This window comes from Homarus americanus, unplaced genomic scaffold, assembly GCF_018991925.1.
Source record: "Homarus americanus isolate GMGI-L3 unplaced genomic scaffold, GMGI_Hamer_2.0 scaffold11022, whole genome shotgun sequence".
Classification (NCBI taxonomy): Eukaryota; Metazoa; Arthropoda; class Malacostraca; order Decapoda; family Nephropidae; genus Homarus; species Homarus americanus.
The window spans coordinates 13,160,073-13,172,375 of record NW_024737068.1 but is presented as its reverse complement, the minus strand read 5'-3'; the positions used below and the strand labels follow the sequence as shown (position 1 = coordinate 13,172,375).

Genomic DNA, 12,303 nt, shown 5'->3' with positions numbered 1-12,303 from the left:
TCATCGACAGTTCGATTGCAGAATAATTAGTGGTCGTTATGATGCTTGGAATATATTAATGAAATTTTTCACAATGCTTATTTCAGTACTCGCTAATTATTGGTTTCTCAGGTATTTGGTTGGTGTTGTTATGTTCTTCTGGATGTACTTAATTACTGAAATTAATCCCACCAAATTTCATGTCTGAGAGAAAATCATATTTGGGTGGAAAAACGCATAAGGGGGGACCCTTACGCGTTTTTTCCATGGACGAGACAAAACTCGATATACGCAATTTTGTTCAAAATCGCAGTATAGGTACTCCTGAGCATGCCGAGTCCGGTCCTATCATCGACAGTTTGATTGCGGAATAATTAGTGGTCGTAATGATGCTTGGAATATTTTAATGAAATTTTTCACACTGCTTATTTCAGTACTCGCTAATTATTGGTTTCTCAGGATTTTGGTTGGTGTTGTTATGTTCTTGTGGATGTACTTAATTACTGAAATTAATCCCACAAAATTTCATGTCTGAGAGCAAATCATATTTGGGTGGAAAAACGCATAAGGGTCCCCCCTTACGCGTTTTTTCCAGGGTCGAGAGAAAACTCGATATATGCGATTTTGTTCCAAATCGCAGTATAGGTACTCCTGACCGTGCCGAGTCCGGTCCTATCATCGACAGTTCGATTGCAGAATAATTAGTGGTCGTTATGATGCTTGGAATATATTAATGAAATTTTTCACAATGCTTATTTCAGTACTCGCTAATTATTGGTTTCTCAGGTATTTGGTTGGTGTTGTTATGTTCTTCTGGATGTACTTAATTACTGAAATTAATCCCACCAAATTTCATGTCTGAGAGAAAATCATATTTGGGTGGAAAAACGCATAAGGGGGTACCCTTACGCGTTGTTTCCAGGGACGAGACAAAACTCGATATACGCGATTTTCTTGAAAATCACAGTATAGGTACTCCTGAGCATGCCGAGTCCGGTCCTATCATCGACAGTTCGATTGCAGAATAATTAGTGGTCGTAATGATGCTTGGAATATTTTAATGAAATTTTTCACAATGCTTATTTCAGTACTCGCTAATTATTGGTTTCTCAGGTATTTGGTTGGTGTTGTTATGTTCTTCTGGATGTACTTAATTACTGAAATTAATCCACCAAATTTCATGTCTGAGGAAAATCATATTTGGGTGGAAAAACGCATAAGGGGGACCGCTACGCGTTTTTTCCATGGACGAGACAAAACTTCGATATCGGATTTTGTTCAAAATCGAATATGGTACTCCTGAGCATGCCGAGTCCGGTCCTATCATCGACAGTTTGATTGCGGAATAATTAGTGGTCGTAATGATGCTTGGAATATTTTAATGAAATTTTTCACACTGCTTATTTCAGTACTTGCTAATTATTGGTTTCTCAGGTATTTGGTTGGTGTTGTTCTGTTCTTCTGGATGTACTTAATTACTGAAATTAATCCCACCAAATTTCATGTCTGAGAGAAAATCATATTTGGATGGAAAAACGCATAAGGGGGGACCCTTACGCCTTTTCTCCAGGGAGGAGACAAAACTCGATATACGCGATTTTGTTCAAAATCGCAGTATAGGTACTCCTGAGCATACCGAGTCCGGTCCTATCATCGACAGTTCGATTGCAGAATAATTAGTGGTCGTAATGATGCTTCGAATATTTTAATGAAATTTTTCACAATGCTTATTTCAGTACTCGCTAATTATTGGTTTCTCAGGTATTTGGTTGGTGTTATGTTCTTCTGGATGTACTTAATTACTGAAATTAATCCCACCAAATTTCATGTCTGAGAGAAAATCATATTTGGGTGGAAAAACGCATAAGGGGGGACCCTTACTCGTTTTTTCCAGGGTCGAGAGAAAACTCGATATACGCGATTTTGTTCAAAATCGCAGTATAGGTACTCCTGAGCGTGCCGAGTCCGGTCCCATCATCGACAGTTCGATTGCGGGATAATTAGAGGTCGTAATGATGCTTGGAATATTTAATGAAATTTTTCACAATGCTTATTTCAGTACTCTCCAACTATTGGTTTCTCAGGTATTTGGTTGGTGTTGTTATGTTCTTCTGGATGTACTTAATTACTGAAATTAATCCCACCAAATTTCATGTCTGAGAGAAAATCATATTTGGGTGGAAAAACGCATAAGGGGGGACCCTTACGCTTTTTTTCCATGGACGAGACAAAACTCGATATACGCGATTTTGTTCAAAATCGCAGTATAGGTACTCCTGAGCATGCCGAGTCCGGTCCTATCATCGACAGTTTGATTGCGGAATAATTAGTGGTCGTAATGATGCTTGGAATATTTTAATGAAATTTTTCACAATGCTTATTTCAGTACTCGCTAATTATTGGTTTCTCAGGTATTTGGTTGGTGTTGGTATGTTCTTCTGGAGGTACTTATTTACTGAAATTAATCCCACCAAATTTCATGTCTGAGAGAAAATCATATTTGGGTGGAAAAACGCATAAGGGTCCCCCCTTACGCGTTTTTTCCAGGGTCGAGAGAAAACTCGATATACACGATTTTGTTCAAAATCGCAGTGTAGGTACTCCTGAGCGTGCTGAGTCCGGTCCTATCATCGACAGTTCCACTGCGGAATAATTAGTGGTCGTAATGATGCTTGGACTATATTAATGAAATTTTTCACAATGCTTATTTCAGTACTCGCTAATTATTGGTTTCTCAGGTATTTGGTTGGTGTTGTTATGTTCTTCTGGATGTACTTAATTACTGAAATTAATCCCACCAAATTTCATGTCTGAGAGAAAATCATATTTGGGTGGAAAAACGCATAAGGGTCCCCCCTTACGCGTTTTTTCCAGGGTCGAGAGAAAACTCGATATACATGATTTTGTTCAAAATCGCAGTGTAGGTACTCCTGAGCGTGCCGAGTCCGGTCCTATCATCGACAGTTCGATTGCGGAATAATTAGTGGTCGTAATGATGCTTCGAATATATTAATGAAATTTTTCACAATGCTTATTTCAGTACTCGCTAATTATTGGTTTCTCAGGTATTTGGTTGGTGTTGTTATTATCTTCTGGATGTACTTAATTACTGAAATTAATCCCACCAAATTTCATGTCTGAGAGAAAATCATATTTGGGTGGAAAAACGCATAAGGGGGGACCCTTACTCGTTTTTTCCAGGGACGAGACAAAACTCGATATACGCTATTTTCTTGAAAATCACAGTATAGGTACTCCTGAGCATGCCGAGTCCGTTCCTATCATCGACAGTTCGATTGCAGAATAATTAGTGGTCGTAATGATGCTTGGAATATTTTAATGAAATTTTTCACAATGCTTATTTCAGTACTCGCTAATTATTGGTTTCTCAGGTATTTGGTTGGTGTTGTTATGTTCTTCTGGATATACTTAATTACTGAAATTAATCCCACCAAATTTCATGTCTGAGAGAAAATCATATTTGGGTGGAAAAACGCATAAGGGTCCCCCCTTACGCGTTTTTTCCAGGGACGAGACAAAACTCGATATACGCGATTTTTTTCAAAATCACAGTATAGGTACTCCTAAGCATGCCGAGTCCGGTCCTATCATCGACAGTTTGACTGCAGAACAATTAGTGGTCGTAATGATGCTTGGAATATTTTAATGAAATTTTTCACAATGCTTATTTCAGTACTCGCTAATTATTGGTTTCTCAGGTATTTGGTTGGTGTTGTTATGTTCTTCTGGATGTACTTAATTACTGAAATTAATCCCACCAAATATCATGTCTGAGAGAAAATCATATTTGGGTGGAAAAACGCATAAGGGGGGACCCTTACGCGTTTTTTCCAGGGACGAGACAACTCAATATACGCGATTTTGTTCAAAATCACAGTATAGGTACTCCTGAGCATGCCGAGTCCGGTCCTATCATCGACAGTTCGATTGCAGAATAATTAGTGGTCGTAATGATGCTTGGAATATTTTAATGAAATTTTTCACAATGCTTATTTCAGTACTCGCTAATTATTGGTTTCTCAGGTATTTGGTTGGTGTTGTTATGTTCTTCTGGATGTACTTAATTACTGAAATTAATCCCACCAAATTTCATGTCTGAGAGAAAATCATATTTGGGTGGAAAAACGCATAAGGGGGGACCCTTACGCGTTTTTTCCATGGACGAGACAAAACTCGATATACGCGATTTTGTTCAAAATCGCAGTATAGGTACTCCTGAGCATGCCGAGTCCGGTCCTATCATCGACAGTTTGATTGCGGAATAATTAGTGGTCGTAATGATGCTTGGAATATTTTAATGAAATTTTTCACACTGCTTATTTCAGTACTTGCTAATTATTGGTTTCTCAGGTATTTGGTTGGTGTTGTTCTGTTCTTCTGGATGTACTTAATTACTGAAATTAATCCCACCAAATTTCATGTCTGAAAGAAAATCATATTTGGGTGGAAAAACGCATAAGGGTCCCCCCTTACGCGTTTTTTCCAGGGTCGAGAGAAAACTCGATATACGCGATTTTGTTCAAAATCGCAGTATAGGTACTCCTGAGCATGCCGAGTCCGGTCCTATCATTGACAGTTCGATTGCAGAATAATTAGTGGTCGTAATGATGCTTGGAATATATTAATGAAATTTTTTACAATGCTTATTTCAGTACTCGCTTATTATTGGTTTCTCAGGTATTTGGTTAGTGTTGTTATGTTCTTCTGGATGTACTTAATTACTGAAATTAATCCCACCAAATTTCATGTCTGAGAGAAAATCATATTTGGGTGGAAAAACGCATAAGGGGGGACCCTTATGCGTTTTTTCCAGGGACGAGACAAAACTCGATATACGCGATTTTGTTCAAAATCACAGTATAGGTACTCCTAAGCATGCCGAGTCCGGTCCTATCATCGACAGTTTGACTGCAGAACAATTAGTGGTCGTAATGATGCTTGGAATATTTTAATGAAATTTTTCACAATGCTTATTTCAGTACTCGCTAATTATTGGTTTCTCAGGTATTTGGTTGGTGTTGGTATGTTCTTCTGGATGTACTTATTTACTGAAATTAATCCCACCAAATTTCATGTCTGAGAGAAAATCATATTTGGGTGGAAAAACGCATAAGGGTCCCCCCTTGCGCGTTTTTTCAGGGTCGAGAGAAAACGCAATATATGCGATTTTGTTCAGAAAAAGGTGAGAGATACAAGCAGTATGAGACTTGGTTTTGGTAAGTGATGTGATAACCAAATGATTGTCAGATTTTAGTAATAATTGATATATGGATGATGACATGTTTAGTGCAACCGAAAAGGATCGGCGAATCAGTCGACGTCTCTGCGATGTGTTGAATAAAAGTGACATGACTACGGTTTTCCCAGGGTTACACACTCATGGACAAATCTACTATGATGGTCATAGCTCAACTGACCTTCTTCGACCCTGGCCAGCAGGAAGCACCTGCTGGGTCTGGTTGGAAGTCACTGTTTAACTTCCAATTTTCTATTTATTTTATTACTTACTAAGCTCTGTACTGGATTCTCACTCTCCAATAACTACAGTGCAGTAAGTCCTCGCTTAACGTCGTCCCACTTAAACGTTGTTTCGGTACTACGTCACTGAACTTTAGACCCAAAATTCGTTTAACGTCCCGGTGATCCCATACTACGTCGTTTTGCGTCGTCACGGACTACTTTCTATGGTGCATCACCTGCTCTTGTCTGGCCACATTACGCTCTCTCGGCTCGGCGTGCTGCCCTCACACGCGGAACATCACAGCCTCCCCAAGAGACCCCAAGCCAGTCTCTGTTACGACTTCACATCATTCGTGTGTGCTTAACTGCTTTTGTTCTAAAACTGTACTCTAACCATTCAAAATGGTCTTCCAAGCACTCATCAAGTGCTACTGATACTAGTGTAGTGAAGAGGCAACGTAAAACCATTACCCTGGCTACGAAAATGTCTGTATTAACCCGATTTGAAAAAGGGGAACGTGCTGTGGACATAGCCGCTGTGCTTGGACTAACACCAACAACGGTGCGTAGTGTCCGGACCAACGCTGACAAGATTAAGGTTAATGCTGAAAGTGGTTCTTCTCTGAGTGCTACTAAGATGACTCGTACTAGAAGCACTGTGATAGAGAAGGTGGAAAAGATGCTGGCAATGTGGATGGAGGACCAGAATCAACGCAATGCCTCTGTGAGCCTAAAGGCCAGTCCACAGATCGAGCAGTGCCCGGCGGGCACGCGCTAAATGCCCGTTATCGGGCAAAATTGGCGGGCAAACCAGCGGAGTGCCCGTGCCTGGCGTCGAGCGAAATCATGGTCCGCCTGCCTGGTGGACAGATGACCGGTGAAAATAGAATCCATGCTCAGAAACTTATTTATGAGGTTCTTTATCTGGGGAAACTAGGCAGGTTTTCCTCATCAACGATGATTATATAAGAATAATCTATTGATTAAGGGTGTTGTATAATTTCAACTATTGTTATGTCCTTAGTGGCAAACACACAATGATAATTGTGTGCTGTTAAACCTGGTACTGTGGTCATTTATTTTTTTTTATTTACGTATATGCTTGTAGGTATATAATTTTTGATTGACATGTCTTATTTTGTGGAGAGGGTCTTAAAATCTTTAATTGCATACTACATACGTTGGGGTGTATGTAATTATTATGTGAAATAAAGTTTGTCTTTGTACAAGTTGTGTCAATCATCAATATCTTATTTGCATACAACCTAGTGTCCCAAACAGGTCCATAATGTATCACATGTGTATGGCAGGGTTACCCCCTTCACAAATACTAATATGTTTTAATATCATTTTCATTAATAATAATCGATAAAACCGGAAAACCAACATTCCTATAATAGTCATTAATATTCAACATTACACAAGCCTGCAATACAAGACACGTGTTATTATTGGAACCTCACGTGACTGTCAAAAACAGCTGATCACTACACCACCGCTGACCTCGGGGGTCGGGACCTCAAGTCTGTGAGGTAAGAACAGTGATACTGACAGAACGTATGCTAGCACTTTGTAAAACCTGAGTTAAGTACTGCAAATGTGATATGTACAGTATATGTTCCCCGGTCGGTACAGATGTCCAGTGTATAACCAAATAAGCTTATGCAAAGTACATTATTGGCGTGACAATAAACGGGAGATTGTTTATGTATTATGTAATGAGGACATTCGTGTGTGTTGTTCGTTCCTGCCGCTCTCCTCACTCTAGTCCCATAGCTTCCTGTCGATGCATATCATAATTCTAACATTATTCAATGAATTTTTATGTACTACAAATCTCACCTACAAGTAATCTTCCTTGAGTACTTCAGACATGGCTTGACAAGTTGCAGGTATTATGCGAGACAAACTTTGTTTTGATATCCTCGTTCTATAATGAAGTGACGTGTAGGTGCACCCAGTTGAAAGATATATGAGCGTTGTCTCTAGACAAGCCTCTGCAGATATACTCTCCCTCATATTGGTATCCTGTTTTTTTTTATATATGGTTCCACTTTCGCTAGAAGTTTGTAAAAGGTGTTGGGGTCCATTCTCATTTTAAGGGGATTAGCCCACCCGGGCATAGGTCACTGACCCACATTGAGGCCTGAAGGGCAAAAATTTAATACTCCTGTAATAATAATAATAATAATTCAGATAAGTAAAAAAAAAAGCTGCCTATCTACCTATTGGACAAACTAAAATCGTTCCGGACCATGGGAGTTTCCGGACCACAGAATGCCGGTCTAGAGAGGTACAACCTGTATTTAGCATCAGCAGTGAAAGTATTAAATTTGGCACAGCATCTTGAGATGGAATGGGGGAGTGGGGTAGTGTACAATTAACATAAATTGGCCTGTACATTATATATGTCATGATAAAGAAAACACATTTTATGACCACATAACACTTTTATTTTAAAGTTATTAAAAAATATCAGTACAAATTTTATTCAGGAGATTCTGGACGGAATAAAACATTTTGCTGATGCATATTTTCTAGTGTACAGTAACACTTAATACTGGCAACATTTTCAGTGTCACATATCTCAGATCAGGTTATAAACAATGCATATACTGTACAGTATATTAATGTTTCTTTCAGTTTAATATATTTCCAGATACACACAAGTCTTATGATCCTCCACATTGACCAGTGGAGTTGTTCCAAAAGCAACCAGTTCAGTGCACATTCTAAATTATCACAATTAGTGGTACTACAGGAATGCTACTTGTTACCTCCATTTTATTGGATATATTAAATCTGGTAAGACTATACTGCTTACCTAAGCATTTTGTGACTTCCAATCATTCTAATTCATTTGGAATTGACTTCTCTAATCTATCTCTGCCACTTTCCCATCTTCAGTTTCAGCTTCCTCCACTCTCAGATCAATGCTTTGCATATTTCAACCACATCCCTGCACTTAATGTTTTCCTCATGACCTTTCTTTGATCAGCTCATCCCATTGGATCACCTCCAGTACTATATTGTATTTGGGGTAAATTGTAATATGACTGTTATTCTTTGTGATCAAAAAAAGCCAGTTATATTAGTCATTGACATCACAATGTCATCAAAGTAGTAACTGCATCACTTCATTCAGTGTGATTATGCATCTTTGAACCTTGAAATAATTAAAGGAAACATTTTAGTACTAGCCTGTTAGACATCACTATTGTAGTGGTTCTAGTTAGTTACCGAAATGCACTTCGTGTATTTATTTACTTTCTTGAAACTGATATAAAATAATAATTGTTTATTATATACAAGTACAGGTAATTGTTGCCATTTTTTAACCACAGAAAAAACTGCTAATATGCACTTCAGGAAGTCTTTAAATGGACAGATATTAAAAAGCAGTTGTTTTCTTTCTTCTGTTTAGAACCAATAATTACAATACAGTATTAATGAAGTGAATAGCAGTAAAAGGTATTTTTTTATATCACCCTATCCCCATACTTACAGTAGGCCAACTACAGTACACACAACAAATACTCCCCAGACATAGTTTACCAGCTGCCTTAACACCATGAGCAGCTGATGACTCGATTGCAAAATTTGTATAAGTTGCTGAGGAATTATTCATGGTTGATTGGCAATTATGAAACTGAAGTATTTGCTACCTGTATTTGCATAATACAGTACCGTTACTGTACTGTATGAACGAGTGAAAATAATGTGGAACACCTCAGCAAATGTACATATTGTGCTCAGTACTTGCAGGAAAAACATAAGAGAAAGTTAAAGGTACACAGTACTGTACTTACAATAAAAAAAAATTATAAGCCATTACCTGTATAAAATTTCATGAATATTCAGATTTATGAAAACCACTTAACAAAAGAAAAAAATTCGTTTGCTTGTTTATTCCTTTTCATTCATTAACAAAACTTTGATTCTATAGTCTCAAATAAAAATTAGTTTTAAGGCCATGAAATTGTACAGTACAGTATATCAAAATATATATTAATGTTTGTTATTCTGTGGATTAGGGGAAAAGTTTTAATCACTTTATCAAAATCATTGGAATGACTGTAGCATAGGTAATCTTCCCGTTAGTCAGAAACCCCGGTCCTCGAAACTCTCCAATAGCCAGAATGGAAATTGACCACCAGGAAATTTTCTGGAAAAATTCTCTCAATTCAGGGTCTGTAGACAAATGTTCCAGGAGTTCCGAAAAATTGCATCATGCTCCACCGCTTCACCATGTGCCAGCTGTGTGGGTGGGAAAACCACTAGAGTAACATGGGCTGTAGGCTCACATGCTGCAATTGGCTAATACTATACTCTCATGTAACTGCATGGAATGCCTGTGATAGGTTGATGCATCTCCCAGCTTATTCCCTCTTAAGCCTAGCATCATGATACATTTAGTTCACAGTCCTCTGCAATTGTACAAGGGTGATCCCTCACTCACTGCTGTTTTTGCATGAATTTGCATTCTGCAGTACTGGACTGTACATTATTGTACCAAGACTCAATCAGCCAACAATACAGTATGAATGCAGCGTTGAGACAAAAAATAACAAAAGACCTAGCAAAAATTACTTCATTCACCAAAACAGAGTACAGTCTCTCCTCCACTTACGACAACCTGAACATACGACGGCCATGGTCGTATAAAATATTTTTCACATCACGTATTTTTGAGTCCCGACGTTAGTGATCGCGCTGTGTACTGACAAAATTTTTGTTTGTAATTCCCTTTAAAATGGCTGGCAAGCGTAAAAGTGAGAGTTTTCAAGGTGCTGAGAAGAAAAAGAGACACCCATTTTAGAATTTCTATGTAGTATTATTTTCGCCTTTTCGACTTACAACCTGGTCGTCGGGACGGAACCCCCGTCTTAAGTCAAGGAAAGACTGTACAATGTGAATTTGGTGATGTCCTCTCTCTGAAAAAAATTAAAGAAAAAACCCTGATGAGTAACAACATTGATACTGACTGATAATAGTTGAATTACAAGATCTCGACCATGTGAGATCTCCATGGGACAGAGCTCGGTACTGTAGTGCACCTAGTGACCGATAGATGGCACTGTGTTGACTACAAACTGGGTGCACTACAATACCATGGTGATCCCACATGGCCAACATTGTGTAGTTCGATGATAACTGGTTCAGTATTGGTATTACTTATCACCGGTGTTTTTTTTGTTTTGTTTATACAGTGAGAGGACATTACTAAGACTCCAAGACTACATTACAAGACTAATCCCGGGCATTAGGAACCTTGAGTATAGAGACAGGTTAAAGCATCTTAATTTGCACGCCCTTGAGAGACGTAGAGCGAGGGGCGACCTGATAGAGGTGTATAAGTGGAAGGCAGGGCTAAACAAAGGGGACATTACAAAGGTACTCAAACTATCCAACCAGGAGCGAACTCATAACAATGGTTTTAAATTAGACAAATTTAGATTTAGGCGTGAAATAGGTAAACACTGGTTTGGAAACAGAGTAGTGGATGAATGGAACAAGTTACCAAATATCATCATTAACTCGAATACGCTGAATTGCTTCAAACATAGGTTGGATGCTCATATGAGCAATAGGGGTTGGGTGTAAACGGGACTGCCCAGTATGGGCCAATAGGCCCGCTGCAGTTTCCTCCATTCTTATGTTCTTACTAAAGTTCACACTGTACTCTGTTTTGGTGACTGCGAAGTAAGTTTTGCTATTCTTATACATGTAAAGTGATTTGGCCAGACGATGACCATAGTTCATGTGGAATGTTTATGTCTTATTACATCACCATCGTTCAAGCGGAATATTGCAGATCGGGAGATACCTGTATACATTATTTTGTTTATTTACAATATATTGTATGTGTTCAGTGGTATTTGCATAAATAAATACAGCTCTGGTGTCTGTTCATGCAATACGCGTAGTTTAAACTCTAAAAACTTTCCAAGTGCAGGGTTGAAAATTCCACTATCTTGGCTGTGAAAAACAGCTCTATTCATGCCTCACATGCTCATATCATATACCGTATTTTATGGCATATGAAGCAATTTTTTGCCTGAAATTTAAAAAAAAAAAATCAGCCTGTATCCCCCAGTTGCTGTCTTCAATAGGTTAATTTCTACCTAACCCAACTCCAGAATTAAAAATGTTACTGTTTACTTAAACACATTATTTTTAATCAATTAAAAATAATTATTGTAAATATAAAAGCTCTATTTATAACTACTGTACTGATGATGATAACCCCGCGACAATTACATCTGTATGGCACACACCCAATTCTCTAGAGGAAGCTAAGCAGTAACCATTTCTGAACTCTTACAAGCATTACAATCTCTTAAAGCCATACTTGCAATGTTATTTTTAAATCTACAAATGGAGATTTACAGATAACACTCGTTTCACATTTGCATATGTTAACATAGCTGGCAGATGTGGCCAGATTAGACTCGTCACTGTAACTACCAGGCTACTGGGCCAAGCTGTGAGGTGTTATGGTTGATTTTCGGGTAGATATGCGTAACTTTCTTCTTTTATTTTTACTCGGTTACATGCACACACTATCCTACATAAACATTGTGGAAAAAAAAAATAAATTTCCTAAGGACAAACACGTAAAGGGAATATACATTTCTTTACACAAGTTAGCTGGCTCAGTGGAGGAGCGGGAGGAGGGCGCGGCATTTGGGGGGGGGGCATTGCTAGGGAATTAGCGGAGGTAGCATCTCCGCTGTGATGGTGAAGCAGGAAGCAAATGCAAATGGCGACTGTTAAACTTTCATTTGGATTTTCTTTACTGGTTTAGCAACACAGTATTTTTGTTGTAACTTATTTATTGGT

The 12,303-nt window shown here is 38.4% G+C and overlaps 1 protein-coding gene across 2 annotated transcripts in view; it reads left to right on the top strand.

Moving 5' to 3' along the window:
• Window positions 1–12,303, top strand: part of LOC121872974 (pseudouridine kinase-like) — a 93,527-nt gene that overhangs the window by 25,490 nt on the left and 55,734 nt on the right. The gene's annotated exons all lie outside the window — the stretch shown is intronic.